General features: G+C 53.1%; 1 protein-coding gene across 2 annotated transcripts in view; it reads left to right on the forward strand.

Moving 5' to 3' along the window:
* Nucleotides 1-2,347: 2,347 nt before the first annotated feature.
* Nucleotides 2,348-26,980, forward strand: part of Kiaa1671 (KIAA1671 ortholog) — a 178,771-nt gene continuing 154,138 nt past the window's right edge. Inside the window, exon 1 of one of the 2 annotated variants that reach the window (XM_008849014.3) lies at nt 2,348-2,409. The gene's annotated coding sequence lies outside the window, so the exon portion shown is untranslated. The remainder of the gene's footprint in view (nt 2,410-26,980) is intronic. The other variant, XM_029554022.1, reaches the window with a different exon arrangement.

The following is a 26,980-nucleotide window of genomic DNA, read 5'->3' on the forward strand; positions in this document are numbered from 1 at the left end:
CCAGCAAGTGCTATTGGACAGAGCTGCTGAGAGTCTGGGACCTGGTGCCTAATCCCTGCCAGCTTCTTGGAGAAGGCAGAAGATGGCAGAGGTGATTCTGGCATAGTCCCTGGGGAGCACTGTCCTCTGTCCACCAGGAGAGGAGAGCCAGGGCCTGGGTGCTGGTTCTGGGAGTGATTTGGAACCTGACACTCCTGGCTCAGGGTACAATCCCTGGGTGTGTATGGATAGCAGCCAGGCACCTGGCCAAAGGACAAGGGATGCAGGGGAAGGCAACTAAGGTCGGGCCCAACCCCTGACTCCCAGGAAGTCCTGGCTCATGAGGACCAAGACACTGGGAGTTGTAGTTTCATTACCTGGGACTTTTTCCCCCTTCGTGGCTTGAGTGACAGGCAGAATGGGGATGGTGGTAGTCACAATGGGAGACATGTCTGGGGTAGGGGTCTGTGGGGTTGTCAGGAGGAACACTGTCTTGTCACCTTCCATGTTTATATTCTGGGGCTGAGGGGAGCTGTCAGGCAGACAGGCAGACAGGACCCTGTTGGCTGAGGACTTGAGAATCATGGACATTTATAGAAGTGTCCTGTTGCATATCTGGTATGTAGAGATTTGCACAGGAAAGATGGAAGCTTCCTGAAGGAAGAAGCTTCTGGAAGAGATGTGGCACGTTGTGAGGTACCACAGATTTAGTCATTCATGCCTCTGCCCTGTTCACTGAGCACTACTATGTCCCTGAACTTGACACAGGGAACCAGGAGAGCATCCAAGTCCCTTCCTGAAGGTTCTGTAGAGAGAGGAGTGGGCATAATTTTTAAAATAACACACAGTCCATATTAAAGGCCTCCTTTAAGGAAGACTTTGAGGGAATTCATATTGTGAACCAACAATTCTGTCTTCTGCCTCAAAGATCTTCAAGGGGAAGTGGCTCTTCAAGGGGAAGTGGCAGTTGCCAGTTGCCTGGAGGGGGTACAGTTAATGACTGCCCATGGCATCCAGATGTCCAAGGATGGAACTGCTACCCACCACTTGGGGTTCTGTCACTGTGGGTAAGTCCCCAGGGGCCTCAGATGTCAATCCCTTCTTCAAAAAGTCAAAATGTGAATAGGATGAGCTCTCTCTCTCTCTCTCTCTCTCTCTCTCTCTCTCTCTCTCATTTGAGGCAAAGATGAGTCAGGAGAATGTTGGGCAGTTTTCTGGGAGCCACACTGTGGTGCTTATGTCTGTCTGTCCTTTTTAAAAAAATATTTTATTTTTATTTTATGTATATGAGTGTATTGCCTGCATAAATGCACTGTACTGTACAATGTCTGAAGAGTGTGCAGATCCTCTGGAACTGCAGTTATGGTTGTTAGCCACCTTGTGGTTACTGGGACTCAAACCTGGATCATCGGCAAGAATGGCCAGCACTCTTAACCGCTGAGCCATCTCCAGCCCCTGTCCTCTCTTCTTGAGGTCTGGTCAGTTTACAATAAAGGCACAAACATGTCCCATTGCTCATGCTGGGCAACTTCCCCCAGGAGCATGTGTGCTTCGGAAAGCATAGTGGCTGGGTAGGGTGTCCAGTGAGGTGGTTCCAGCTACTCGGGGAAGGAAAGGGGCTGAGGCAGAACTGATTGAACCTAGGGGCTCAAGCCTGGGCAACAAAGTAGGACCTGATAGAAGGAAAGAAGGAAAGAAAAGAAAGGGAGGGAGCGAAGAAAGGGAAAAAAGAAAGATGTTGTACGTATGTCTAATGAAGGTGGCAGAATGGGTATGTTCACTGGTGGGGACAGCTTCAATTCTCTCAACTCATCGGCAGTTCTCAAGCCATCACCTGCTCCGCCAGCAGGCAGCAGGGACCAGTGGCAGGCACCAAAGACTAGCGGGGATCAGAGGCCAGCAGCAGACATCAGGAGCCAGCGGACAGGAGGGGCCAGCAACAGGCAGCAAGGGCCAGGGGACATCAGGGGCTGGAGGGCACCAGGGCCCAGCGAGGACCAGGGGCCTGGCCCCCAGCAGGCCGCCTGCGGACAGCGCAGTGCAGTTCCTAGTCTGTCCAGCAGAGGACGCGCTCCGCACAGCGTTGCCGGGTCCTCCCACTTCCCAGCGCCCCGGCCGCAGCGGCTGGAACGGAACGGGACAGGCTCCGGGGACACGACGCGGTCAGGGCGGGGGTGGGGCGCCGGCTTCGGGCCGAGGTCCGGACGTCGCCCTGGGCGGAGACAAACAGCGGCGTCCCAGGACCCCGGCGTCCGCGAGAGGGCGGAGTCGGAAGGCTGTGCTCCGCCCCGGGCCTTTGTGCGCAGGCGCTGCCGGGCGCAGTTGCCATGGTGACGGGGCGCTTCCCGCCCGAGCCCCGCCCCCAGCAGGAAAGGCTGCGCGCGCCGCGGCAGGTGCTGCGGGCAGGTGGCGGCGCGTCGAGCGGCTGTGGTAGGTGCTGCGGACGCGGGGATGCGGTGGGTCTCGGGTGCGCGCGTGGGGACGCGCGGGGACGCCAGGCTCCTGCCCCGATGGCCGGGAGAAAAGTTGGCAAAGTTGGCGCAGGAAGAGGCGGGGACGCGCGGACCAGGGCTGCGGGAAGGGAGGCCGCCGCGTGGGAACCGCAGATCCGCCGGTGGGATGATTCCATGGCTGTGGACCCAGGACTCGGTGCCCGAAGGGGATCGGGTGCCAGCGGCCTGCGTCCTCCCTCCCCCACCGAATCTGTGGCCGGGGAGTGACGGCGGAGGCAGGCTCGGGGACCCAGAGCGGGACCCGCTCCCCACGCGCGTCCGCGGCTCCCCGTGGATGGGGATTGCTGGTGTCCGGGCGCCGCGCGGTGGAGGCCCGGCGTGCCTAGAGCTCCGGGTCGGGCCTTGGACGCAGAGCCTGCCCTCTCCACAACCCTGAGAGCCCGGGGCGCCCCGCCGGCCCCACTGAACTTTCTCTTGCCAGGACCAGCCCTGTGCTTTTGGACGGAGACGGCGCCTGTTGCACAAAGAAAAAAAAGGATTTTTTTTTGAAGCTTCTTTGTAATCTTCTGCGAAACACTTAACCAGTTGGAGCTCCCGTTTCTCCCCTGGACAAAATGGGGAGGAGTGGGGTGTCGCAGCGCGCTCCTCTGGGGCGGGCGGGGTTAGGCAGCGCCCTCCGGCCCCCTTCCCTTACAGTATCTTCTTTAGCTGCTATTACAAAGACATTTAACTTGGACTTTCTTCCAAAAGCGTGAGTTTGCCACTCCAGGCCGGCTCACAGAGAAGCGCTGGGGTCGGCTAATCAGTAACCAGGACATTTGGACAAGGCTTCCACCTGGCCAACCTTCCCTCTGACAGTCCAGCGAGGGTCCCCTCCAGACGCACTCAGGGCAGCCCGTGGCGAGGCTGGGCTCCAAAGGGAGCCGCAGACACAAGCACTGGTTTTGGTGGGGCTGAGGGATTAGACAGTTGACAGAAGTGCCAGTTCCCTACCTAGTGTCCGGGCATGTTCCTGCGCTGCCTGCAGCTCCCTGCCTGTGTGCACCAGCAGCCACTGGGTACTTGGGAGTCACTGTAGACTGGCCAAGAGCGGTTCAGAATACTCCCCGGGGTGAGACAGCCTAGCTGCAGAGCAGTCAACCTGCCCTGCTGGCTTTCCTGAGTTATCGTGGAGGTGCAGTCCTCACCCCAGATTCTAAACTAGACCCTCTTTCCCCAGGGCGTCCCCAGGCCTGGTCTTACCCAATCTCACCTTATCTGGAGAATGAAGGGCACAGTTGTCCACCTTCTGTCCAACCAACCCAGACCTTGAACCTGGGAATATCATCTGTGTCAATTCAGCATTCATTCATGTGTTCGTTTGTTCATTTGTATGTTTATTTGTTCATTCAACAAACAGCACAAGACACTGGGTCAAAGACAAGGCTGGCAGTTATATCCTGAGGGGGCAGATCCTTGGTCTGGAAGGACTTGGGACCAGAAGGGGATGGAGTTTTTTTCCTATGACTTGTGAGTGGGCAGAGGTGGCTACCAGGGAAAGATGAACAGTTTGTGCAAAGGCCCTGGGGCAGCGGGAGTGTAGAGTGCTGGCTAGTCCAGGCTGTTTAGTGGCTTAGACTTTCTACCTGAGTAGGGGGCAGGTGTTCTGCTGTTAGTCACCCTGGCCAGCATAGGGAGGGTCAGCCAAGGAGGCCAGGACCAGCAAGAGGTGCTAGAGGAACCCAGGTGCACTGGACATAGATACAGAACAGTGGCGTGGAGGGAGCTGACTTGGGACTCTGGACAGTGTTCTGTTGAAGCCACTTATCCGGAAGACCCCTTCCTCACCATGTGAGTGACAGTCAGTCTGGAGACGTCTCCCTTTGGGGAGTGACCTACGTATACCATGTGCCATGCTTACATCAGTTGAGCAAAGCCCCCGGTGCTTCCAGCCCAGGATGCTTGTTAGGTCTGGAGAGCTGGGGGAGGCCCAGGGGTGGGTGGACAGTGCCCCACCCCTGTGATGAAGGGGGCCTCTTTCACAGATGCAGGCTGGGTGGCTGGATCAGGTCTCTGCCAGTCCCTCTGCAGCACAGCCAGGCTCAAAAGTGCTCCAGGCTTGCACTTGCTGGATTTTGGAGTCATGAGGTCCAATAGCCAGAAAAGTACCAGGGGCTTTTGGGAGGAGGCAGGGGAGGAAGGAGGGGCTGGCCAGGGAGACTTGGGAGCAGCCTTCCTGACTCTTTTTTCTTTTTTACATTTGATTGCTTATTTGGGGGTGGGTGGGGGACGTGTGCCATAGCCCTTATTTGGAGGTCAGAGGACAAAGTATGGAAGTTGGTTTTCTCCTTCCACGGTGTAGGCCCTTGGATTGAACTCAAGTTACTAGGCTTGGCAGCAAATGCGTTTGCCCACTGAGCCATTTCACTGGCCCATGGCACTTCTTTCTTATCTGTAAAATGGGCTGATAGGATCTTCCCCTCCTTCAAAGGGTGGTTGTGGGGGTTGGTGAGTCAGGACATGGGGAGTGTCAGGTTTGACTGTGTGTGCTCAGGGAGTGGGAAGATTATTGTCATGATAGCTGTCATCAGATGAGTTCTAGCTAGGCAGGGTATGTGTTTGTGTGTGTGTGTGTGTGTGTGTGTGTGTGTGTGAGAGAGAGAGAGAGAGAGAGAGAGAGAGAGAGAGAGAGTGAGTGCAAAGGTGACATGGGCCACGTCTTGAGGGCTGAGTGGAAGGCGTGAATAGTTGTTTCTGCTCATGGTAGAGTGTAGGGTGTGTTGAATGAATAAAAGACCTTTGGCTACAAAACTTCTCTTTTGCTGCTCTGCCGCTCTGCCTTACAAGGTTTGGGACACGGGTGGGGACACACACACACACACACACACACACTCATCCCTGTCTAGGAGTGCACACCTACTTCAGACTGTAAGAGTGTGAGTGTAGACCATCCAGCTGCCTCTCCAAACTTTGTTCAGGCTCTTCCTCTGTCACAGGTTTGGGTTGAGAATGTAGGTAAAGCTGGACACACGCTTGGTGTAGGAGCTGGGTTGAGTCCTTGCTCTCCCCCATTCTTCATGACAGTCTGTAGCAGTGCTTGCTTTGGCCACCCCCTCATGAGCCATTCATGAAACAGAAGCTTTGAATGATCCCACAGCTGGGAAGTACAGAAATCAGGATCTGAACTCAGAACTGGCTGTTTAAAGCAACATACCCCTCAACTCTCTGTGTCCCCTGCATGGATGTGGGGCTTCCACTCCCCTTCTCCCCACCCCCTGATGTTGCTGGCACTGGAGAGGGATCTAGATACTGTTTGAGTGGAGACACATGGACATGGATAATTTTTCTCCCACAAGATGAATATTTCATGGAGCATCTTACACAGGAGAGTCCCTGGGCTGGAGAAGGGCTCAGAGGATTCTCTGTCCCCAGGAGCCCTCCAGTCAGCTGTTCAGGTCACGGGACTCGAGTCAGGAAGTAACAGGGACTTGACTTTGGGCAGGAGTTATCACTGCCCTTGTTAATTGCCCAGTTAAGTGACCTTAGAAATGTTTTATAGCTGTGTCTCCATTGAAAATAGAACTATGTTTTCAAAATGCAGTCTTTGATTGTTTACATCCCTGAGTCAGCCACAATAAGCTCCCGTCAGAACAGTGATGCAGTGTGCCTTGTGAAACAGCGTATGGCCCAAACTCTTTAAAGAGGCAACCGGATAGTCACTAAGTCAAAAGTGAGTGACCACCCACAGATGCCCAATGAACTTCTCAGAGGGCCAACAGTTCTTCTTGACCCTTCCAAGGTTTTAAGCACACATAGACTATTTAATTTCCTCCCGAGCCTCTATTATACATTGCTGATTATCAGTTACTTTCAGATCCACTGAGCAGCCAGAGGGATGGAGTTAAATCCTGACTCTGCTGTATATCCACTGTGTGACCTTGAGCAGATAACTTGGCCTCTCTGAGCCAAGTTATTTTTCACTCCTTTGTAAATCTGTATAGTAATGGGACTTACCTCCAAGGGTCACTGTGAGCGGTACATAGTACACCTTGGCAAATGGCATGTGTCTGTGTGTGTTGGTTCTAACTGACCCAGAGAAGGCACTCAGTAAATAGTTGGGGGACCAAAAAAATGACTCCATATATGTGGGTATAATGTTTTAATAATGACTAGCAACAAAATAAAGAATTCTATAAGACACTTTTGGACACTTCTCATTTGAGAATGTATTGATTTACCTAACTCTTTTAAAAAGCTGAAAGTGTGCAAGTTATTTAATCGACCCCCTGCGGATGGACAGTGCTATGGCTGGCTGGTCCGTTGGTCTTTGTCACCCAGCGCTGCAGTGAGCATCCTTGTTGGTGCATCCACATCCCCTGCATCCAGGCAGAACACAGAGTCCAGGAGGTGGAAGGAGGAACAGGAAGGAATTAGAGTGGTGATCTAGCCTGCCAAGGAGCTCCAACATGAGTACCAAGGTTGTTGGAGAGAAGCTGTGTATTTCTTAGAGGGTGGCTGTGTCTAATCTGTGGCCACAGGTTGTAGCAGGGAACCCGACTGTTGGGAAGGTAAGCATTCTTGCAGGCTTCATGGTGTTTTGCAGCCTTTGGATTTGAACCCAACCTGCCAGAGTGCACCTTGGAAGACATTTGCTTATGAATGGGCAAGTCTTTCTCAAAATACTTGGTTCCTGTATTAGTTTGCTTTTTCTGATGGTGCTGTGTAATAAGCATCTCCCAAATCAGTGACCTGTAACAGCAGATGTTTTGCACTTGTGCCAGCAGGTGGCTAGGCCGATCTTGGCTGATTTGTCTAGATCAGTTCCCCTGGCCAACAGCAGCAGCTGGGTGTGCTCTTCTGAGGGGCAGCAGCAGGTGTGCGGGAGCTTGGTGGGAAATGGGGTTCTAAGAGACTCAGGTAGAACTGCTAAGGCAAGGTGTTGCTTCTGCCGTCATCCCATGAGCCACTACAGGTCATGTGATCATGCCCCATCAGTGAGCTCAGATGTGCTCCCTCGGAGGAGGCTAGAGGAGGCTGCCTAGGTATGGGTTGGGCATCAGTGCACACAGCTGTGGTCATGCTCTGAGTGATGGAATGAATGGATCCTTGAGGGAGCTTGGGGGCTTCGGAGGCGAGATCCTTGGCTCATGGTTTGTATGTGGCAGTAGACTCCAAGGAAGGGACCTGACAGAACCGGAAGCTTTGCTCACTGAAGCCTCAGTTTTCTCATCTGGAAAATGGGACTCATGTCTCTCTGGCCCTGGCTGCTCTGCTATGAGCCTCCTGCCATATGAGGTTCTGCACCTGCCTGCAGATGTGTTACTGATGCTTGTCCTAGATCTGACTTCTCGGTCCTTGATCCTGGTATATGTAGTTGGTGGGCTGGTTTTAAACCGCAGCATGGCCTCTTGGAGCCACTTGACTATTTGTCTAGTCTTTGAGACAGGGTCTCACAGTGTAGCTCAGGCTGGCCTTGAACTCAGGATCTTCCTGAGTTAGCCTCTGTAGTCTGAAGATCAGGGTGTGCACTACCATACCTGCCAAGCCAGCTGACTTTTGAGTGGCCATCGCAGCCAGAGTTTGCCAAGGATGCAGGGCACATGCTCATTACTGAATATGACTGCAGTGTGCTCCTTTTGAAGGAGGTGATGATGTGATAGCTGTGAGGGTTGGCATGGGGCTGAAGGATCAGGCTGGGAAGGGATAGGAACACGATGGGGAACTTGGAGAGACTGCCTGCGTTTGAATCCCAGTTCTGCCCCTTGCCAGCTGAGTGGTTTACAGAAGGCTAGTGAACCCATCTGGGGCTCCATTTCCTCATCTGAAAAATGACAGTCAGTATAATGCTGGCCTCTGGAGGCCCAGGAGTGTCACTGTGTTGACAGAGGACACCTGCTAAGGACTTGGCCAATGCTATGCTAGCTTTGCTGAGGGTCAAGCCCTCCACCACTGAGTTATAGCCCCAGGTCCTTTGGCTCGATGCCTTTGCCTGCCACGCTCTCTTGCCAGCCCTACTCTGAGACAGGATCTCACTGAGTTGCCTGGGTTGGTCTTGAACTCACCATCCTTCTGTCTCAGCCTCCCAAGTATCTGGAATTCTAGACCTGTGCCACCAGGCCCGATGGTTCTTGTTGCTATGACTACTCTTAGTATGGGGAATCCCAGAAAGGTTACTTGCCTTTCAGGGAGCTACAGGCACCCCAGGGACTGAAGTGAGGAGGTGGTGTTGGGGCCCTACTCTGAACGGACCTGCCTGACAGGCCTCCTGCTGCAGTGGGCATGGCTGCCCGTATATGGGTTTTGAGATTTTTCTCGCCTCAAAGCAGGAGGGGAAAATCTACCAGCCACTGGCCTCCTGGCCCCTGGTACGGCCCTGATCCAGAGTGATGACAAGTCGCCATGTTGTCCTATGAGGCAGCACAGTAGACTCCTGGGAGCCCAGGTTTTGGGCGACCTGTGATAACCATGGGGCAGACTCTGAGGAGAGCCTGCTGGGGGTCGGGGACGAGCGTCTAATAGAAGCCAGTGGGAGGAAGAGTCTGGTAGATCTTGTGTGGGTTCCTGTGTGGCCTGGGCAGACCCACTCTGTTACCTCATCTGTCATGTGAGTATGATGGCGGGAGGGTTGCATTTTGCTTGCCTGCGGTGGCCTCTATCTTGGCTTCTCTGCCTCTGGAAGTCTGGGGAGATGGCGGCTGCTCTCCTCTGCCAAGACCTGGCTGTTGACAGTGATGCTGGTGTTTGTGATAAAATCATGTGAACTGAGGGAAAGCATTCTCTCTGCCCTCGCTTGTCCGTCTGTGTGCTGTTCTGTGTGAGCGAGTCCTACACACCCATTTTATAGACGAGGAAACTGAGACTTGATAGGGAGTCCCTCACCCAGGGCCACCAGGATTGGGGGCTGTGGGCCCTGCAGCCTGACTTCAGAATTCCCTTTGCTCCCCTGGTGTCCCCTGCTGCCTCCTGGCAGTGAGCAGGCTGGGCAGAACTGAAAGTTCCTAGCCGTGGGTTCCATGGCTGTAACCAGGCAAGTGACTCAATCTCCCTGAGCTTTAGCTCATTTGCAGAAAGAAAAGAAAAAAAGAGACAAAAACCTGGGAAGGTGAGATGCCGCAACAGGTAAAGGAGCTTACCACCAAGCCTTAGTTCCACCCCCAGACCCACATGGTGGGAGGAGAGAACCAACCTCTAAGTCAGCCTCTGACCTCCACGTATGTGCTGTGTCCCTCCATAAATAAATAAGGGGCTGGAGAGATGGCTCAGCGGTTAAGAACACCAGTTGTTCTTGCAGAAGACCCAGGTTCGAATCCTAGCACCCACATGGCAGCTAACAACTGTCTGTAACTCCAGTCCCAGGAGATCTGACAGCCTCTTCTGACCTCCGTGGGCATTGCATGACATGGATGCACTTACCTGCATACAGGCAATACATGCATACACATAAAATAAAAATAAAAATAAAATAAAAAATAAAAAATTTTTACTCTGATAATACACATTTGAAAACAAGTCTTAGGTCAGCTGAGTGGTATGCAGCTAAATTCTAGCGGCTCGAGAGGGAGAGGGCCAAGGATTGAAAGTTGAATACACTCAATAAAATTTAAAAAATGTAATAAAAATATTTTTTAAAATGGAAAAAGAAAACTCTCAAGAATTTCTGTGCATGGTCCTTGTGGATTTATATAACTTAGATAACTATACAAGGCTTTTTATGCATAGTAAGCGCTTTACAGATGGGGAGGCTCTCCCATAAGACTCCACCTAGAGCTTATTTTTTTAAAGGTGTTTAAATCATCTCAAGGTATAAATTTAAATCTTCCTCATTTGTAGCAGCAGAAATAGTAACAGCAGCAATAAAATAAATAACACAGATTGAGTTGGGTGTGGTGGTACACACCTGTAATTCCAACACCAGAGAGGCAGAGGTAGGAGGATTGCACAGCCTAGACTCACATAGTGAGTTTGAGGCCGGCCTGGGGTACATAGTGAGTTTGAGGCCAGCCTGGGAAGTGGCTCTGGTTCTGTCCTTGATGCAACGCCCACATTAACCTGTGGCGAAAGAAGCTGTGTTGTTCCGATTGCACAGATGAGGACCTCGGCTCCCAGAGGTGGACTACCTGCTTGGAGCATCCTGCCAATGGGCAGCAGGCTAAGGGGCAGACTTTGCCAGTGGAGAAGCCACTGTACTTTCAAAGGCCCTGGGTCAGGGCTCTGGCTTCCTAACACCCACTCTGTTGATATTTCTTTTCATTTTGTTCTGCTTGGGTGGCTTAAGGTCTTTCTGGGGATGACCCGTCTGCCCATAGAATAGGTGGTGCATAAAGGACTTCCCAGCAGAGAGGCCAGTGGCACTGGGTACTCCAGGGTTACCCTGTGAACTATGCTGCCTGGCCTGTTGGGACATGAAGCCTGGGCCTTGGCAGGCATTGCCTTCTGAACTTGCCCAGGGCACTGGGCAGGCTGGGGAGGGACAAGGTGGGGAGCTCCCAGGGCCCTTTGGCTCTGGAAAATGCTCAAGTTCATCTCCCTTTTACTTCAGGCCTGGGCACAGCTGATTATTTGTGTCAGGGATTGTGGTGGCACTGGGAGGGGCCCAGGCCATGGCAAAGGATAACAGTGTATTTAGAAGTTCCAGTGCTGGGCCCTCTGCCTCGTGGCCTTCTCCTCCCTGGAGTAAGAGAAACTGAGTAAGTGGGTCCCAGCACTGAGTAAGTAAGTGGGTCTCAACTGAGGAACTGAGTAAGTGGGTCTCAACCTTTATGCCCCCAGGAAGACTTGAAACCAGCCCTTTAAAAGGCAGGGCACAGAAATGCCACAGTTTGCCCAGGGTGTGCTGTGTGCCAGGTCCCTTGCTAGGAGGTGTTGTGTTCTGTGTCTTGTCACCAGAGAGTGACTCAGGCAGGTGGCATTATTAACCCCTTCACGGGGGAGGAAACTGAGGCTCAGAGCTTCAGGAAAGTGTGTATACTGCCACGAAGTCCTGCCCTCAGGGCCTCATTAGAAATACAGCTCTCCCCAGGGAGGTCCCTGGTCCCAGCCCTGGGCTCTGTATCCTCTCAGCAAGGTTGACCCTTTTCATATTGTTATTTATTGAGCACCTGCTGTGTACTCAGGGCTGAGCCCCTGCCACTATGGAGAAGGAGACACAGGGGCAGAGAGCTACTTCTTGGGACTGCAGTGGGATCCACTGAATCCAGCCTGGGTCCTGTCTCCTGGCAGTAGTGAGCCCAAACTGCTTCCTTGGACACTTAGGACGTGACTTGGTAAGGATTTACTGGCCACAGGTGACACCTTGCTCTGTGGAGAGGTGAGCCACGTGTGCTCACTCAGATTTAACTCCAGAGAGATAGTGAGGGTGCCTGTGAGCCTTGCTTTCCTCCAAGGCCATCTGTCCTTCCTTCCTTTACTCAATCAGGGGGTGGGTGGGGTGCTTGGAGGGAGGCAGCCAAAAGCAGGAAGAATCTTCGGAATGCCCAGAATGCTGGCTGGCCCAGCGGAGCAAGTGTGAGCCATCTTCTGCGTGCTTTGGCAGGGGTCAGCCCGGCATCCCCAAAGCTTTTGGGTGTACTGCCCAGGTCCCCTCCTGAGGCCTGAGTCACCCCTGGGAGGTGACTGTTGGGGGACCACAGCAGCTGTGTGCTGTGTTTGACACCACCAGGATTTGGAGCCATGCAGCCTAGGGTCCCAGGGCGCATGTTGAGGCTGGTAGAGTGTTGCCTTGCTGTTCTGTTAGCGTAGGTGGTGGTGGGTAAAGCCCCTGAGCTCTCTGGAGCACTTGGGTTTTCCATCCTCTATTGCATGGTCGTGTGACCCCTTGGGAGTCCTTCCACCTTGTTTTCTTACTGTCATGCCTCTCACCTGGGGGTGGCATGCCCTCCACTGCATGAGTGGGCAGCTCTTCTTTCATTTTTCAAAGCAGTTATTTTTGTGTTCTTCCCCCCCCTCCCCCGCAAGAATATAGTAATCCCTTTTCATAGGAGAACCTTTGGAATCAGGTCAACAGAAAGAAGACAGAATTCTGTGGTCTCACATCCTGAAGATGCTGAGCAGCCCACTTTTTGTGCTGATTGCTAAATGGGTCTACCACACTTAACGCATGTTGATTGAGAGACATCCAGCTCCTTGGAGTGTGGACTTTATTCTCATCCCTTCTCTGAGCCTCAGTTTCTCCTCTGTAAAACAAAGTGGTCCCAAGGATTCAGAATGTTATTGCCCATGCAACGTTCAGTGCTCCATCCATTCTTACTGTCATTTTATACGGCTGCATACTTTTCCTTGTTTTGAGAAGTCCGGCCCCTTTCAGAATTCTGTTGCCTATAGCTGACAGATGGAGACATTAGGCTGGGGTAGGGGACTGCAGGTCACCTCCTCTGCACACAGCCCTAGCGGTGTTCTTTAGCTCCTTGGGTGGGGGCTGCACAGCCAGGACTGGTCCAGGTGGCTCAGTACCCGCCGGCACACTGGGCTCCTTCATAAGACAGCCTGATCACTATCACCGAATGCTTCCTGTCCCTGCTTGGGTCTGGCCAGTGTCCAGGTTCCAGCCGCTGGATGGTCCCAGCGGACTGGAGGTGGCCCGTGTAAGATGAGCCCCAGAGAACCCTCTACCTCCTCCTCTGGATGTGGAAGCAGCTTCCGGAGAGAGGACTGGCCCTGCTGCTAGGAAGAGGGCTGTGCATGCCATGCAGACCTGAAAGGGCAGAGAGAGAGGAGAGGGTGTAGGGAGCCACAGGGCAGGGCAGGTAATGGGACCAGGTTCTCAGAAGTGAGTCGGGGGCCAGGATATCTGCAGGGGAGAGAGACACTGCCCTTATTTCTGTGACCTTGGATGGGGACATGACGAAACCCCGTCCATCCTCATTTCCCTCCGTGTGACATGGGGCCGAGGTGGGGGCCCAGCCTCAGCTAGGGTTGCTGTGTCATGTGATGTGCAGTCTCCTGCCCTGCCGGGTGCCTAGTTCTGCCGCTCCCTCCCTGGCCCCAGCCCCTTTGTGTCAGCTGAGGTGCTGACTCAGCCTGCCTGCTCAGTGCCCGCCTCTCCGCCACTGCCACTGACTCTTCCAATAAATCTCAGTCACTGTTGTCACTGCCAGTGTCCAGCTCCAGCTCCTGGTGGCTTGGTATTTTGCTTGTTCGTTTGTTTTTATTTCTCTGTGTATGTGTCTGTGGTATGCATTTGTGTGTGCCATGTTGTTTACAAAGGTGCATGCCATGCCTGAGAGTAAGCATGTGGAGGCCAGAGGTCATCTCTAGGTCTTCCTCTGTTGCTGTTCACCTTATTTTTTTGAGGCAGGGTCTCTGAACCTGGAACTCCCTGTTGTGGCTAGACTGGCCATGGCCAGTGAGCCCCCGGGATCCATCTGTCTCCACCTCCCCAGTGCTGAGTTTATAGACGTGCCCCATCGTGCTGGCTTTTATGTGGGTGCTGGGGATTGAACTCAGGTCCTCATGGTTGCATAGCAAGCACGTCATCCACCGCGCCACCTCCCCACCCCCAGTGCTTGGTGTTCATAACCAGGCTTCACATCTTTACAGTGCGATGAATGCTCAGCAGGTGCAAAATGGCCACTGCGGCCGCCGTGCCAGTTGCTGCCTTTGCTGGTCCAGGCTCCAACCTGACACAGGAGCCACTGCCCCAAGTCCCCTCCCGGGGCTGATCCTGCTTCTTTTTCTTATCTTAGTACCATAACAGGTTGTCCTCCATTAGGTGCCCCAGGTCCTGCCTGTCTGTTACAGCTGCCCTAAGAATGGCTACTAAATCTTTTATTTACTTATTTGTTTATTTTTATTTTTGAGACAGGGTTTCACTGGCTGGCCCCGAAGTTCTTATATAGACCAGGCTGGCCTCAATCTCAGAGATCTGCCTGCCTCTACCTCCTGAGTGCTGGCATTAAAGGTGTGTACCACCACAGCCGGCTAAGGCTGCTAAATCTTGAGGTACCCCTGCAGCCCTCTAGAGTAAATGTACCTACCACCTAGAGAGTCCTGGTTTCCTCTCACATCTGGAGGTGATTGTCTGGCTGTTGTGGTGGGTGTGGCCCACCAGGACTTGCATTCTGGGGAGTGGAGCATAACGGGGGTGGGGTGGGGGGGTAGAATGTGTGTGGGGGGGGTTGTGCCTTGGCTTCTTGGGAGCCACCAGCCTGGGCTATGGCCTGGTGCTGCCAGTTGATGGGAGTCCTCACGTGTTCCCTATTAGAAGTGTCTTTACTTGTGCCTCTGAGAGGCAGCTGCTGGGGGTCTTCAGGTCCCAGGGTGTGTTCAGCATGAGGGATGGCAATGGCACAGGTGGCAAAGGGTCCCAGCTGGTCCTCTGTCTGTAGGGCTTTGTAATCCAAGGCCACTGTCCCAGTTTCTTTCCTGTTGCTTTGATAAAACACCCTGACAAAAAGCTACTTAGCCGAGAATGGGCTTGTTTGAGCTCACAATTCCAGTCCGTTACTACAGGGAAGTCAAGTGGCAAGCCTTAAAACATCAGGTCTCTTCTGGCCTCCGCCAGCGCTGCATGATGGGGGTGCACTTACCTACATGCAGGCAATACACTCATACACATAAAATAAATGATAAATAAAATATTAAAAAAAGAGGAAAAAGAAAAAAGAAAACAAAACAGTGTTCATGGGAAACTTCAGTTCAGGGCCCCAAGCTCATGATGAAGGTTCAGAGCCACCTAAAGGATCTGGCCATCCACTGACCCTTCCTTCTGATGCGCATCAACTTTCCATCCTTCTGTCCTTTCTTCCATCTGCCCTTTGTATCTTTCCACCCACCCACATCCACTTACATCTATCCATCCACATCTGTCCACTCACATCTACCCACCCACATCCGCCCACCCACCCACCATCTACCCACATCTGTCCATCTACCAACTATCCACTGACTATCCACCCACATCCATCCATCCATCTACTCATGTCCATCCATCCATCTACCTACCATCTACCTACCAATTGTCCATCCACCCACATCCATCCGTCCATCCATCCATCCATCCATCTACTCATGTCCATCCATCCATCCACCTACCATCTACCTACCAATTGTCCATCCACCCATATCCATCCATCCATCCATCCATCCATCCATCTACCTACCTACTACCATCCATCTGCCCATCCACCCATCCCTCCTCCTACCAACTCATCTACCCACCCATCCATCTATCCATTCATTCATCCACCATCCCTCACCCACCTGCTCACCCATGCAGCAGTATTAGTTCTGTACCCACTTGTGCCAGGCTCTGTTGTAAGCCCTGAGGCTGCAACAGGGGTTGGTGGCTCTAGTGTGGAAACACATAGCCTGCTCACAGAGGGCTTCAGAGGTGATTGGGAGATGTTATAGAGAAGGTGCTCTGACTGGAGGTGTCTGAGGTTGCACAGGGAAGGGAAGGCTCCTTGTGGAAGTGACTTTTGTTTGGGTTTAGACTGAAAGGCATAAAGAACCCTCTGAAAAGTCCAAAGGAGAGTATTCAGAGAAGATGCAAAGGCCCTGAGACAGAAGCAAGCCGGGAATGCTGGGATAGCCAAAGTAACAAGGTTGGAGGGACATAAAGAACCCTCTGAAAAGTCCAAAGGAGAGTATTCAGAGCAGATGCAAAGGCCCTGGGACAGAAGCAAGCCGGGAATGCTGGGATAGCCAAAGTAACAAGGTTGGAGGGAGTGCTGTGTTGTCTCTAGTTCCTGCTGGGTACCACAAGGTTGATGTGACTTTTTGTGGCAGAGTCTGGCTTAGGATATTTTTCTTTGTTTTTTTTTGAGACAGGGTCTTACTATGTAGCACTGGCTGGCCTGCAACTCTCTGTATAGACCAGGCTGGCCTCAACCTCATAGAGATCTACCTGCCCCTGCTTCCTGAGTGCTGGGGTTAAAATCATACATCACCGTGTCTAATCTGGGTTAGGATTTATAAATACCCTCTTGGTACCTCTAGAGAGTGGATTTGAGAAGGGCAGGAGTGCCCAGGAGGGCAGCCAGGAGGTGACCTCTGTCCTACCCTACCTTCTCTGCCCACCTGGCCTCTTCACCTCATCTCTGCCCCACCCCACCTCCTCCCAACCAACTCCTCCTCCCCACCCTGACTTCTCCACTGGGTTATGCTGCCTTGAGAGCCCTCTTATATTATATATTATATATTGCTAAGGTTTATTAGTGGACTTGGGGCTAGGTGGGGCCTCTCTGCTGGGAAGTGCGATTTCCCTTGAGGGCTGAAGTTCAGGAGCCTGTGTTTGGGCAAAGTAGTTTGCAGTGCTGCTGCAAGGGCACCATGGAGGTGCCAGGCACTGGGCTTGGTTTCTTTTCCTGTGACTGTGATAAAATACCCTGACCAAAGTAACTTAAGGGAGGGAAGTTCATTCTGACTCACAGTTCAAGGATGCAGTCCATCATGGAGGGCATGGCATGGAGCTGAGCATGAGACAGTCAGGATGGCAGGGCGGAGGGGGAGCGGGGAGAATCTGCTGGTGCTCAGTGCCCTTTCTCCTTTCATACAGCCCAGTATCCCAGCCAGGGAATAATCCTGTCGGTAATCAAGATGGGTCTTCCCACAGCAGCTAACCTAGTTAGGATAATGCCCCACAGGCATACCCAGAGGCCCATCTCCAGGTGATTCTAGATCCTGTCAAGTTGACAGCAGCCAGTGCTCTTGATCACTGAGCCATCTCTCCAGCCCCATTTTTTTTTTTTTAAAGATAGTCCCCTGTAGCTTAGGCTGACCTTGAATTTATTGTATAGCTGAGGATGATCTTGAACTCCTGACCCTCCTGTAACCCTATGTGCTGGAATTACAGGTGAGCACTACCACACCTGGCTTCGTTTCTATATTTATTTATGTGTTTATGTATTGCCGGGGATTAGACCCAGGGTCTCGCAATGCTAGGCAAGCACTCCACCTCTGAGAATACTCACAGACTTTCCCCTTGATTCATTTTTCAAATTTTTTCTTTTTTTTGAGATGGGTTTTCATGTAACCCCAGCTGGCCTAGAACTTGCTATGTAGACCAGGCTGGCCTTGATCTCACAGTGATCTGCCTATCTCTGCCTCCTGAGTGTTGGGATTAAAGGTGTGTGCCATGCCTGGCCTCAAAACTTCAAGCATTTAAAAAGATGTTCAGGGCCGGGAAGATGGCTCAGTGGGTAAGAGCACTTTCTTATATGTATGGAAGTCTGAGTTCAGGTCTCCAGAATCCACATAAAAAGCTGAGCATGGCTGTGCACACATCTGTAACCTGTGGGGGTGGACACAGGAGGCTCTCTGGGGCTTGCTGGCTGCCAGCCTAGCTCGAGGCTCAGTGAGAGACTCTCCTCCATCTCGCTTCCCTAATGCTGAATGCCCACAGCTCAGCTCATGGGCACCTGCTCCCAGCTGGGCCTGATGTTGCAGGAAATGCTTCTGGGTCGGGTCAGGTCAGGTTCTTGGTTTTGAAATGCCTTCTAGGACAGCCAGCAGAGCAGGGGTGGGACAATTGGATGCCGTGGTGCCCCAGATCAGTGAGCATGTGCAACCCAGGTCCTCCATGAGACAGGCCTGAGTCCCCATCTCACTGTGGTCAGGTCACCCCTCTGTTTCTTTGTTCTTATCTACAGTGTGGGGGCACATGTGCTGTAGGGAACTGCCGAAGTGTTGGCTGGTGCTTAGCAGATAGATGACTGTGTGATCAACAGGAGGGACAGAGCAGGCCTATATTCTCACAAGTCGGTGTTGGGGTGCTTGCTTTCCCTGATCACAGCTTGTATGACTCTGGGTAAGTTCTGTGATGGGCCTTAGTTTCTCTGTACATTGGGAATGATGGTGGTGTTGCCTCATGGGGCTGGGGTGGGAATTTACAGACATGTCTTCTGAGGGCTTCCTAACCCAGTGCTAGACATGCTGTGGGGCAGCAGTTTTGATTGCTGTAAGTATCGTGCTATTATACAACAGTGTCCCTGGGGCTAGGTCATGCATGCGTGTGAGTCACGTGCAGCCAGTGTCACACACATCCATGTTCCTGTTAAGTGACTCATTTGAAGCATTCTTTGTGTCTGGTGGGAGGGAGGAGTGCACACACATGCATGTGGAGGCCTAGGGACAGCCTTGGGTGTCCTTCCTCAGGTGCTGCTCACCTTTTAAGAACATTTTTCTTTTTATACTTTATTTTTATGTTTATTAGTGGTTTTGCCTGCCTGCATGTATGTGTACCACATGCATACAGTGCTTGCAGAGGCCAGAAGAGGGTGTCACATTCTCTGAAAGTGGAGTTATAGACAGTTGTGTGTAGGCAGTTATATGCCGCCATGTGGGTGCTGGGAACTGAACCCAGGTCCTCTGCAAGAGCAGTCAGTGCTTTTAACCACCAAGCCATCTCTCCTGCTCCCACACATCTTTATTAAGAAAGATGCCTCCTGGGGGTCCTCCTGGCATCTGAGTGCCACCTCCATGTAGTAGGAGACTCAGCTAGGTCAGACTAGGGGCCCTGTGCAAACGTGTCCATCACTGCTGGAGTGAGGAAGGAGATGCGCGAGTACAGAGCTCCCCAGCTCTGCCATGCACACTTCAGCTTTGTGAGTTTTGCCCCCTCTGTGACTTTGAGTCATGATTCACCTGAGACTCTCAGGTGACCCACTGAACAAGTCTGTGTCATGACCCCGCTGTGAAAACAGACTGTGGTGGCCGTAAATAGAAGGGGACTTTGAAAACACAAATGTAGGAAAGCAAACAGCCCATTCAAGTTCTTCTCCCTCTTGCGGCTGTCACTGTGAGCTTTGAGCAGGAGGAGGCCTGGCATTCTCTGTCCAAAGTGTCATCAGAATGCCTCACTGAAGTGGCAGAGCCTAGCTAGCTGGCTCTGGATGGTGCTACTTCTGCCTGGACCTTCTCCAGCTGTCAGTGGGATGTGCATGGTAGTTGGAGGGGCAGGGCATGGGAGCCTTCCTCTGGCAGGAAGGGAGTTAGGGGAGGGGTGGGGAGAGAGAGGAGCCCTGGGAGGGAGTTCTGAGTGGCCATCACTGGTAGCTGACATGTGCCCATGGGTGTTGGGGTGACGACCTACTTTTAGGGCATCTCCCACTTTTAGCAGAACTTCAGAAGGAAGGAAGAACCTCTTATCTGCAAGGTCACTGCCACTGAGCTGGGGTGTGTCCTGGCCAAGATTAGGCACTTTCCTGGGATCTGAACCTGGGAGTCGGGGGCATAGTACAGGCAGTCAGAAGATTAGTGGAGTTTTGCAGGGTCCAAGTTCTTCACAGGCTGGGCTTCTGCAACCTGGCTATGAGTCATTCATGTGGAGGCTGTGGTCTGAGCACTGATCCCACTTGCTGCTTCTCCTTGCTGTGTGCCCTTGGATAAAGTACTTGACCTCTCTGAGCTTCTGTCAAGCACTCTCTGGCACCTTCTGTGGGTTTGCTCTGCTGGCTGCTGCAGGGGGTGGGCAACTGAGATACCTTCTTCCCTGGTGTCCAAACCAGGAGAGAGAGGGCTAGTGAGGGAGGGCTGGAGGGAGAAGAAAGTGTACCTTGCAGGCTTTGATACCCCTATGTAAAAAAAAGGCAGGCAGAGTGGCCCATGTTTTAATCCCAGCGCTGGAGAGGTGGTGGAGACAGGCCAATCCTTGGGGCTCCCTGGTCAGCTCAGATCCCAGTGAGAGACTGTCTCAAAAAAACCAAGGTGGAAAACAAAAAAAAAACAACAAAAAAGGCCAAAACAGGGCAGATAGCATGGAGGTTGTCTTCCGCCCTCCACACACGTTTGCACATGTATACCTTCACACATGCAAGTGGGCTGTGTGACTGCCCACATGTACATATGCACAGACACAAAAGCAAATAAGACCCATCTACATTTGCAGTGGTGCCGTTTTTACACACGAGGTCACATTCTGAGATCCAAAGTGGACATGTGTTTTGCGGGGGACACTGTTAACCTGCTACCTCCACCATATTTGGTGGTACACTCCTTTAATCCCAGCACCCGGGAGGCAGAGACAGTGGATTTCTGTGAGTTCGAGGCCAGCTTGGTCTACATAGTTCCAGGCCAGGTCGGGCTATGGGGAGACCCTGTCTCAACCCTCGCCCCCAAAACAAAGCAAAACTCGCTACTGCAAAGATTGGTCATCAGAGCTGAGCCTCAGAGGGGTGTGTGTGGTGGGCAGAGGTCCTTCCAGGGGAGGGAACCTGCAGCCTGCAGCAGATGGAGGGCAGAAGGGGCTGGCTGTGGAGCCCTGGGGGTTCTGATTTAAGTTTAAATATCCAGAGGTGTGGCTTAAGCAGGGGTGGGTTTTGACTGCAACTCCTTTTGAAAAGGGGTCCCTGAGACTCTGAAGGGGCATGATGGTGACCCCCTGACTGCCAGGGTCCCTGCCTTAAGTCCCACATCCACTCCCAGTACACCCAGGACACTCCAGTGGGTTTTGTTTGTTTTGAAGACTAGCCATCCCCTAACCTAGGCTGACTTCTGTCCAAGTTGATAGGTAACCGAGGAAGACCTTGATATCCTGATCCTCCTGCCTTCACCTCCTGAGTGCTGGGATTACAGCCCCGACCCCCCCCCGACCCAATTTATTCAGTGCTGAGGTTGGAACCCAGGGCTTTATGCATACCAGGCAAGCTCTCTACCCACTGAGCCGCCCCCGCCCTGCTTCAGTGTTTAATCAGCCCCCTTGGAGGTAGGCTGGGTAGCACTGTTATCCCCCAAGGAGATGGAGGCCTAGAGAGGGTGAGCATTTTAGCACAGCCCAGATGAGGAACTCAAAGCTGCAGCCAATGTCTTCTGTCTTGTGCATGCAACAGGCAAGGAGGTGAAGGTTGTCCTCACAGATGGCTGGGGTTCCCAAGAAAAGCCCAGGACAGGGAAGCCTGCTTTATGTACCCATCCCTGCTAGAAAGCCTGCTGCTGGGTCAGGGACGCAACTGCCACCATTGGTGTGGATCACCCCCCTGCATGTGGGAGCTGCTGTTTGTCTCCTACTCAGCACATGGTATGGAGGCTGAAGATGAGCAGACAGCCCAGCCATGCACAGTTGAGCCTGGCCATGCACAGCCCAGCCCAGCCTGGCCATACACAGTTCAGCCTGGCCACACACTGTCTAGCCCAGAACTATTGGAAGGACTGGGATGGAAGTCTTGGTCACAGCACCAAAGGCCGGGCCAGGAGGATCTGGCTGTCCCCAACTCCCCTACATAGCTCCCCTACATAGATTCACCTGTAGGGATAAGTCTTCCCCAGTGTGGGCATACCAGCTATGCCCACTAGGACCCAATACATCTGAGGGGCACCTCTCTTGGGTACAGATGCCTGTGTGCTCCTGAGCTGGGTCTGTTAACAGGGTCTGAAATTCCAAGTGAAGTGAAAGGCAGGCTTTCCGGCAGTCTCTATTTTCTTTAACTCCTTTGTTTCTGTCTTTTGAGGAGGGACAGGAATTGGGAGGGACAGGCTGCCCTCATACCAGCGGCCTGTCCCCTGGGAGCACCCTCCTCCTTCCTCCAGGAGTTCTCTGTGTGTTGTGGGTGGCCTGTGGTGATCTGTGATGTGTCTGTGGGGAGAAAGCTGAGCAAGACTCTGGGAGAACCCATGTGCGCACATCCTCGGGTGTAGATTCTGGCTGCTGTGCTGCGTAGAGGAAAGGAGTTAAATTTGGTGGAGGATCTGGGAGCCGGCTTCCTTCCTCTCCCTGATAAAGGCCTGTGTGGAATGAATCACATCCTGCCCTATCTTCACATTCTGAGTCTACAAATGTCAAGGCCATGCTGGCGCTACACTCTGGGGTCTGGGGAGGATGGCACCGGAGATGCCTAGGGGAGCCGCATTCCCTGACCTGCTCACCTGTCTCTTGCCAGCCTCGGGACCCCCACCTTGTCCGGGGACTCGGCTTTGTGCTAAGCCCCCAGCATTAGTTAACTGAGGACCTACCAAGGGCCTGGCACTACTTGGGAACCAGGAACTATCCCCATGACAGAGGCCAGCTCTGGAGCTAACAGGCCAGAGCAGAACTGGGTTAGTTTCTTTGGCAGGACCAGATGGTGAAGAATGGAGGCCTTGGGGTACACATGCCCTCTCCAGTTGATCCCCATTGGGAGGGTGTGGAGGAGTCACAGCCCTGCTGAAGGCCTGGGGGCTTCCTGCTCTGTGTTGGGGACTCCTTCCTCTTTATGCTTGGCAGGTGCCGCATCTTCTCCACCTGTCCCACCTTCCCTTTCTCACTGGCCCTGTGTCTTGGGTCTAGAAAGCTCCTTCCCAGGAGGCTCCTTTTCTGCATATAGGTCTCATCAATCTGGTGTTGTCTCCCCCAAGAGGTCTTAAGTAGATGGTTTCCTGGACCCCTGGCCCCAGACCCCTGACCCCTGGCCCTTACTGCCCTGGCTTTATTGACTTGGGAAGAGTTTCAGACTTTCTTTCTTTGACTTGCTATGTTCTTCCACAGTGTCCTTCATGCTCAGAGCAGCCCGTGTAGTAGACACTTATTTAGTACACATCCGCAGTGATGCAGTGATCAGCCCTCCAAGTTCATTCATGAATGCCTCCCTCTTTGCTGCCTTGACCTTGGCAGCTGGATGTTTTATATGGAACATTCTGGATTCTGGGTCCCAGTAATTCAGGGCTGTCAGGGCTCTAGGGGAAGCACCAGGCCTAGGAGGGAAAGTGGGAGGAGGGCTGATCCTGACTGCAGGAAAGGGAAGATCCTGGGTGGGGAAGGAAGTAATCGGATGAGTTCCCAAGGCTTAGCCACAGCCCCTTTGCTGCTGCTCTGAGAAAACATGGCCATTGTCTGAGCTCCAGTGCTGGGAGGTGGCAGGAACCTCTGCCAAAGGGACCTCGTTTATTTGAGATTTGGATGAAAGTGTCTGTCCTCTTAAAACCCTGTCTCCAGCTGCCTCCATGGGGTTTTGGGATTGGGACAGATGGCAGCAAGCTACTCTGCCTCTTTGTTTAGTATTAAAGAAACAAAAAAGGGGCTGGAGAGATGGCTCAGCGGTTAAGAGCACTGACTGCTCTTGCAGAAGACCCGGGTTCGATTCCCAGCACCCACATGGTGGCTACGAACTGTCCTTAACTCCAGTTCCAGGGGAATCCAAAGCCCTCTTCTGACCTCAACTCCTTTTGAAAAGGGGTCCCTGAGACTCTGAAGGGGCATGATGGTGCCCCCCTGACTGCCAGGGTCCCTGCCTTAAGTCCCACATCCACTCCCAGTACACCCAGGACACTCCAGTGGGTTTTGTTTGTTTTGAAGACTAGTCATCCTGTAACCTAGGCTGACTTCTGTCCAAGTTGATAGGTAACCGAGGAAGACCTTGATATCCTGATCCTCCTGCCTTCACCTCCTGAGTGCTGGGATTACAGCCCCGACCCCCCCCCGACCCAATTTATTCAGTGCTGAGGTTGGAACCCAGGGCTTTATGCATACCAGGCAAGCTCTCTACCCACTGAGCCGCCCCCGCCCTGCTTCAGTGTTTAATCAGCCCCCTTGGAGGTAGGCTGGGTAGCACTGTTATCCCCCAAGGAGATGGAGGCCTAGAGAGGGTGAGCATTTTAGCACAGCCCAGATGAGGAACTCAAAGCTGCAGCCAATGTCTTCTGTCTTGTGCATGCAACAGGCAAGGAGGTGAAGGTTGTCCTCACAGATGGCTGGGGTTCCCAAGAAAAGCCCAGGACAGGGAAGCCTGCTTTATGTACCCATCCCTGCTAGAAAGCCTGCTGCTGGGTCAGGGACGCAACTGCCACCATTGGTGTGGATCACCCCCCTGCATGTGGGAGCTGCTGTTTGTCTCCTACTCAGCACATGGTATGGAGGCTGAAGATGAGCAGACAGCCCAGCCATGCACAGTTGAGCCTGGCCATGCACAGCCCAGCCCAGCCTGGCCATACACAGTTCAGCCTGGCCACACACTGTCTAGCCCAGAACTATTGGAAGGACTGGGATGGAAGTCTTGGTCACAGCACCAAAGGCCGGGCCAGGAGGATCTGGCTGTCCCCAACTCCCCTACATAGCTCCCCTACATAGATTCACCTGTAGGGATAAGTCTTCCCCAGTGTGGGCATACCAGCTATGCCCACTAGGACCCAATACATCTGAGGGGCACCTCTCTTGGGTACAGATGCCTGTGTGCTCCTGAGCTGGGTCTGTTAACAGGGTCTGAAATTCCAAGTGAAGTGAAAGGCAGGCTTTCCGGCAGTCTCTATTTTCTTTAACTCCTTTGTTTCTGTCTTTTGAGGAGGGACAGGAATTGGGAGGGACAGGCTGCCCTCATACCAGCGGCCTGTCCCCTGGGAGCACCCTCCTCCTTCCTCCAGGAGTTCTCTGTGTGTTGTGGGTGGCCTGTGGTGATCTGTGATGTGTCTGTGGGGAGAAAGCTGAGCAAGACTCTGGGAGAACCCATGTGCACACATCCTCGGGTGTAGATTCTGGCTGCTGTGCTGCGTAGAGGAAAGGAGTTAAATTTGGTGGAGGATCTGGGAGCCGGCTTCCTTCCTCTCCCTGATAAAGGCCTGTGTGGAATGAATCACATCCTGCCCTATCTTCACATTCTGAGTCTACAAATGTCAAGGCCATGCTGGCGCTACACTCTGGGGTCTGGGGAGGATGGCACCGGAGATGCCTAGGGGAGCCGCATTCCCTGACCTGCTCACCTGTCTCTTGCCAGCCTCGGGACCCCCACCTTGTCCGGGGACTCGGCTTTGTGCTAAGCCCCCAGCATTAGTTAACTGAGGACCTACCAAGGGCCTGGCACTACTTGGGAACCAGGAACTATCCCCATGACAGAGGCCAGCTCTGGAGCTAACAGGCCAGAGCAGAACTGGGTTAGTTTCTTTGGCAGGACCAGATGGTGAAGAATGGAGGCCTTGGGGTACACATGCCCTCTCCAGTTGATCCCCATTGGGAGGGTGTGGAGGAGTCACAGCCCTGCTGAAGGCCTGGGGGCTTCCTGCTCTGTGTTGGGGACTCCTTCCTCTTTATGCTTGGCAGGTGCCGCATCTTCTCCACCTGTCCCACCTTCCCTTTCTCACTGGCCCTGTGTCTTGGGTCTAGAAAGCTCCTTCCCAGGAGGCTCCTTTTCTGCATATAGGTCTCATCAATCTGGTGTTGTCTCCCCCAAGAGGTCTTAAGTAGATGGTTTCCTGGACCCCTGGCCCCAGACCCCTGACCCCTGGCCCTTACTGCCCTGGCTTTATTGACTTGGGAAGAGTTTCAGACTTTCTTTCTTTGACTTGCTATGTTCTTCCACAGTGTCCTTCATGCTCAGAGCAGCCCGTGTAGTATTTAGTACACATCCGCAGTGATGCAGTGATCAGCCCTCCAAGTTCATTCATGAATGCCTCCCTCTTTGCTGCCTCTTAGTACACATCCGCAGTGATCAGCCCTCCAAGTTCATTCATGAATGCCTCCCTCTTTGCTGCCTTGACCTTGGCAGCTGGATGTTTTATATGGAACATTCTGGATTCTGGGTCCCAGTAATTCAGGGCTGTCAGGGCTCTAGGGGAAGCACCAGGCCTAGGAGGGAAAGTGGGAGGAGGGCTGATCCTGACTGCAGGAAAGGGAAGATCCTGGGTGGGGAAGGAAGTAATCGGATGAGTTCCCAAGGCTTAGCCACAGCCCCTTTGCTGCTGCTCTGAGAAAACATGGCCATTGTCTGAGCTCCAGTGCTGGGAGGTGGCAGGAACCTCTGCCAAAGGGACCTCGTTTATTTGAGATTTGGATGAAAGTGTCTGTCCTCTTAAAACCCTGTCTCCAGCTGCCTCCATGGGGTTTTGGGATTGGGACAGATGGCAGCAAGCTACTCTGCCTCTTTGTTTAGTATTAAAGAAACAAAAAAGGGGCTGGAGAGATGGCTCAGCGGTTAAGAGCACTGACTGCTCTTGCAGAGGACCCGGGTTCGATTCCCAGCACCCACATGGTGGCTACGAACTGTCCTTAACTCCAGTTCCAGGGGAATCCAAAGCCCTCTTCTGACCTCTGCGGCATTGCACGACATGGGTGCGCTCACACACGTGCACGCAATACACTCATACACATAAAATAAAAATAAAATATTAAAAAAAAGAAACAAAAAAGGGTTACGATAGAAAGGGGAAAACTATAAGCAGCAGGAAGAGGAAACATCCTACGGAGGCCTCCCCCATCAGACAGGCAGAGGCCATCCCATCAGACAGGCAGAGGCCTCCCCATCAGACAGGCAGAGGCTTCCCCATCAGACTGACAGAGGCCATCCCATCAGACAGGCAGAGGCCATCCCATCAGACAGGCAGAGGCCATCCTATCAGACAGGCAGAGGCCATCCCATCAGACAGGCAGAGGCTTCCCCATCAGACAGGCAGAGGCCATCCCATCAGACAGGCAGAGGCCTCCCCCATCAGACTGACAGAGGCCTCCTCCATCAGACTGGCAGAGGCCTCCCCATCAGATAGGCAGAGGCCATCCCATCAGACAGGCAGAGGCCGCCCCCATCAGACTGACAGAGGCCTCCTCCATCAGACTGGCAGAGGCCATCCCATCAGATAGGCAGAGGCCATCCCATCAGACAGGCAGAGGCTTCCCCATCGACTGACAGAGGCCATCCCATCAGACAGGCAGAGGCCATCCTATCAGACAGGCAGAGGCC

Source organism: Nannospalax galili, unplaced genomic scaffold (genome assembly GCF_000622305.1).
Source record: "Nannospalax galili isolate Female #2095 unplaced genomic scaffold, S.galili_v1.0 scaffold103, whole genome shotgun sequence".
In the NCBI taxonomy this organism is placed as follows: Eukaryota; Metazoa; Chordata; class Mammalia; order Rodentia; family Spalacidae; genus Nannospalax; species Nannospalax galili.